This window comes from Papaver somniferum, chromosome 9, assembly GCF_003573695.1.
Source record: "Papaver somniferum cultivar HN1 chromosome 9, ASM357369v1, whole genome shotgun sequence".
NCBI lineage: Eukaryota > Viridiplantae > Streptophyta > Magnoliopsida > Ranunculales > Papaveraceae > Papaver > Papaver somniferum.
The window spans coordinates 12,166,259-12,171,771 of record NC_039366.1 but is presented as its reverse complement, the minus strand read 5'-3'; the positions used below and the strand labels follow the sequence as shown (position 1 = coordinate 12,171,771).

Below are 5,513 nucleotides of genomic sequence, written 5' to 3'. Positions count from 1 at the left end.
ATGTCTCTTCCAGGTAATTATATTTTCTAAATCATTTATATTTGCAAAATTCTAGTAAAATAAGATTCTTACTAAACTTTGTGTTTGCATAGGTTTGGACATATGCGAAATTCCCTACTTTGGTGAAAGCCAACTCCTACTCAAAGTGGATGAGAATGTTGCGATTGATAAGCCAAGAGGGCAAAGATACAATTTTAAGGGTGGTCAGGATAAGGAAATGCCGCAACAGCTTATCAAAATCCAAATCGCCATCGACAAATTGACTGCGGATGAGGTAATATTTGATCCGTATCGAGATGCTAGAAATCAAGGTTTAATCCAAAGGAGATATGATGTTGCATTATACTACGGTCCCTTGTTGTGCACCCATGGATATTCAATGTATGATCCACATCGGGTAATGCAACAATTGGGTTACGTCCAAGAAGAACCCCATTTCGATGCTGAGACGGACTTTAAATTGCTAAGGGAAGACTGCACCACGTCCCAAAAATCTATTAACGTCGCTTACGCTCCACCTCCAGTTAAAGATCATTGGAACGATAGACGTGGCCGTAAAGTCGATATGAGTCTTTTGGACGAGGTGACCGAAGGTCATGAAGCTAATGAGAAATACATGACGTGGTACTTGGTTTAGGCTCGTCCTACTGTGATTAGGGAAATGACTGCTGAAGAATTGGTTCGTAAGAGGAAGATGGCATCGAAAGACCCAACAACAAGTCTTAAGTTTTTTGTAAGTATTTTAGAGTTGCTCTTACTATTTTAACATTACATTATCGAATCATTTTATTAATTGTTTGTTGTTTAATTGAAAATAGAAGGAGCATTTGAAGACCTTTGTGAAGGTGACGTGTTGCGCGAGAGACAAAGGAGAGTCTTTGTCGATTGAAGAGCAAACCAAACACATTGACTACGCTAGCAATGTTGACAATGAGGATGCCTATGAATTGTTCAAGAAAGCTGATGCTGAAGTAAATAGGGAAGAAAAATCCAGGAGGGAAGCACAATCCAAGGTAAATGCTAACAAAAAGAGGGTTCGTTCCCGTGGTGGTGAAGGTAGTAGTAGTGGTGGTGTTCCTAAATGGGGCCGTGGCCGTGGTCGTGAATGAATGCTTTCTTAGTTTATTTCTTTATGTTGTGGTAGACAAATGTTAAATTTAACGGTTGGACAAATGTTTTTTTTTAAGGTTTATGGGACATGCTTTCGTATTTTGGACAAAAAGTGTTGAATTTCTAGTTGTTGAATGAATAGTTTGTTTAGCTATGTAAAGTTTCAATAGTTCTGCCGGCATGCTTTTGTTAAGTTACATTACCGACTTTCCCAGGGCCGGCAAGGTTGTGAATTGTCAGACTGTCGGCCCTGCCAGCAGAAATTATGTGCATACCGAGGTCGGCAAGGTAATCAAGTTCATAGCAAGCCGGCTGTTTTATAGCCGGCGATGTATTATGTTATCGACCCTGCCGACTATGTGTTGCAGAAAAAACCTTCTCCTGATGCCTAAAATCATAATAAAGTAGGCATGGTTATGAAATATAACGTTGCCGGCTGAATCATAGCCGGATCGCTTTTGACCAAATACCATTCCGACGGTTAAACAGAAGAAAATGAACTCCTAATGCCTAAAATCATAATAAGGTCGGCATGGTTATAAAATATTACCTCGCCGACTATACTGTAGCCGGCACGCTAATGACCAAATACCATTCCGACGGTTAAACAAAAGAAAATGAATTCCTGATGCCTAAACTCATAATAAGGTCGGCAGGGTAAGAAAATAAAGACCCTGCCGGCCAGTCTTAGTCGGTATATTGGGAAACAAAATACGTGCCGGAGAATTCAAAATTCAAATTTTTTGCAAGTACAATTGCAAATTGACTTGTACTTGGGCACTATAACGGCCAAATTTGGGAAACATCCTATAAATACACTACTTCTCTCTACAAAATAACACACAACTATTTGCATATACTCTCCAAAGCTCATATCATTACACTCCATCTAACTCACCCAATAGCTCACTACATTCAACAATGGCTTCATTTGATTCAAATGAAGATTTGGCAATCACCAAAGCGTGGTACGCGGAAACTCGAGTTAGACATCAGTCCTCCGTGAGGGTGGATGCCGTAACCTTTTGGGCTAGGGTACACAACAAATTTAGGCAAGAGTTCGGGAATCCTAACGGAAGAAGTGTTCAACAAGTCCATGATAGGCACCTAGTCATCGAAAATGCCATACTTGCTTTTTTAGCTCTCCAACCCCGGATTTTCAACGCTACCAACTTCAACTTGTCCATTGAACAATTTGTAAGTGTTTTTTTGGTTTATTTTACGTGATCCATGTTGTTTGATCTTCCTACTAAACACCACTAACAAAGTAAATTTGTGTTTTGTTTTTGTAGCATGAAGTCGTGAAAGCGCGCTACTTGGAGGAAAAGGGGAAAGCATTCGCATTCGATGCAAGCTATGAATTCATGGTCTCCAAAATCCCGGAGTAGCCCCGGACTTCATGCAGGCCGGAGATGAATGGGATTTCTCCGACGAAGATTGATGGTTTTAGTGTAGGTTTTGTGGGTAGATCTCTATGAATGGGAAGCACATGCTAAATGCATTCGTTTTTTCGTCAACAAGGAGTTAGGTTTTATGTTTCAATCAATGTAGTAACCAAAATTGCATGAATAAAACATCTTCCCATATTCTGTTTTCTGTTGGGTATAACTACATGCCAACAAGGTTAGAAATCATTAGCATGCCGACAATAGGTCAGCCGACAGTGTTAAAAATTGTTTGCATGCCGACTATATGATAGACGGCATGGTAGGAAATATTTACATGCTGACCATAAGATTGCTGGCGCAAGATAGTCTTCATTCAAAGACTCTTCCGGCCAAAAAATGGTCGGCGTGTTATTCATTTGCGGACCATGCCGGCTAGACTTGGTCGGCATTTTATTCAAACGTCGACCAAGCCGGCGGATCTTAGTCGACACCTTATTCAAACCTGGACCTTGCCGACCTTTCATATTTTCAAAACTAATTTTTTGATCGAAATCGAACTCATAAGACAGATAAAAGGTTTAATCTACTGAATTCTCATTTTCAAAATTTTAATCTAAACCCAATTAATTAACCTAATCAGAATTTTTAGTGTTAATTAAACAAGGGCATATTAGCAATTTAGAAAATACAAGGTTAAGGGGTGACTTCTTTTACTTCAAAATGTCTTGGGTTTTGTCTCATTAGGTATATCCCAATCAAGCCAGGTTAAGTGAAACTATAGCGTTTTCAGCGTCAAATTATCTGGGGATTAAAAAACATGGTTTGTTCCTTTCAACGGATTTGCGGATCTAGCTTACCCTACTCATGTGTTCTAGTTCAACTCATTCAAACTTTCTTTTCCTTTCGTACAATTTCGTACTGGCCGAAAATGTAGAGCACCCGAAGTGTCTAGACTATTCTTTATATCCAAAGAGAACTACGAAAACACCACATAGAATTTTCTTCATACGTTTGGAAGTCGGAGAAAACTAAAACCACAATCGGTGGGAATGTGACTGTTTTGTCTGTCAACTTGGAAAACCCATATTCTAGGTTTGAAATTAGAGAAGAAAATGGATACAGCGCATGAAAGCGTAACATAATCATCAGTAGAGTTATGGATATTCAAATGGTGGTGCATTGATGGATATTAGTTGGTAATGTAGCTAGTGTTTAATCTTAGGAACACCTCAAGAAATTAATTAATAGAAATATATTAGCAGAAGTTGCCGACTTAGCTCAGTGGTAGAGCGCGTGACTTTTAATCCCGTGGTCAAGGGTTCGATCCCCTTAGTCGGCGTTAGGCCAATGGTTCTTTTTTAGGGCAAATTTTTTTTTATTTAGGACATTCTTATGGGGATATGTATTTAAGAATACAAATACAGAAACATAACCGTCGAAAACCGTGATTATTTAGGACTTGAATCATTACTATTACTATTAGTCTAGGAAGTAGTAGTAACTATCCTTTTTTAAGACTTGAATAATGTAACATCCCATCCCATCTTATTGGCTGTCAGATGTGTAGCACATAACTAAATATATGCTAGTGATTAGTGATCTTTATCATTACGAACCTTTCTTGCGATCTTTTAACCTGCAGGATAATGCTAGACTGCATGGCTTCACCACCCTAAAGAAGCAGACTGCCTGCCATTGATTAACGCCGCCAACACTCGTGTTGTTTGTGTAACGTCTAATTGTGTATGTGCTGCCATGCCATGCCATGCACTCATGAATATGTCTAGCTTTTCAATTTTTTAACAGAGAAGTGTGGACTTCACTATTTACGGAAGATTCAATGTCAATCTATCCATCTGCTAAAAGTATGAATCTACCTCTTCATGAACAGCTATTCTATTTTACTATCTTAAGTCAAACATGTTTATTTTGAAGTAAATAGTCGGTAGACTCTCAGTACAAAGTACGCATAGGCATAGCTGCTCAGACAGACGGCTCTGGTGGAAACAACAGCTGAAGTAAGTACTGTCAGAAACTCAGGATCATGAAGCTTGTCATGCTGAATTACGTGTTAGGTTGGGGAGTGAAGAAGATCAAATCTCCTCTTTTTACTGTTTTTTTTCTTTCTGGATTTACTTTCAACCATATCTTACTCTTATTAATTACTATGAATAGACTATCTTTACTCCAACTGACCAAAATTTCCCATTTCAAATACTATATATATATATATTTCTTAATTTTATCTGGTTGATAAAGATGCCAACTCAAATGGCAGCCGAGTAAGGTGCTTTCTTCCCCATCCGCAAATTACCAAAAAGGCAAAAACGAAACATAAAAAAATGAACAAGTTGTCTATTTTTTATGGTTTCGGAAAGAAAAAAATGTGGATGAAAATTAACCACCTGAATCTTCAATGCAAGTTGAAGCCATTCAAGTGTATTATATGTCTGATATTATCTCTTGATTTCGCATTGAGGTGGAAACGCGTCCAAGCATAGCGTAAAACATCAATCCATAATTATCTTTTTTTCTTTTTCCATTTGCAAAATGTTAATCCTAACGGGGCCAATCAGTTTTGGTTGTTCATTCAAATGTATTTATTGAATGATTACGTATATGATTAATTACGGAAAATTAAATAGTATTATAGCAACCATAATGTGATAATCACATGTGAATTTTTAGTACAAACTGCCAAACACAACTAATCCAACACCCTATACAGATATACTAGTACTACTGTACTACTAAGTCACACTCACATAATTAACAAAAATCTGTAGTTGCGTAGTTAGTTCTACTTGTCCTTCTGACTTAATTAAAAACCTCCGTCCAGCCAATAGTGTTATATCTTTTGTTGCTAAGACACCCAATCAATAACTGGTCGTATGGTGTAGTGCAGATGGATACGCCTACCTTGTGCTTCGTTTAGCTGTTTGCAGTAGGCCAGGTGGATTAGTAGTTCTTTTTGGAGATAACGTAGCAGCCACATTTTGCCAATTTTATGTCACT

The 5,513-nt window shown here is 38.1% G+C and overlaps 1 non-coding gene across 1 annotated transcript; it reads left to right on the top strand.

The window, feature by feature from the left end:
* Window positions 1-3,765: 3,765 nt before the first annotated feature.
* On the top strand, window positions 3,766-3,837 carry TRNAK-UUU. The gene has a single exon. It is a non-coding gene; the product is annotated as a tRNA-Lys (tRNA).
* The last annotated feature ends 1,676 nt before the right edge of the window (window positions 3,838-5,513 follow it).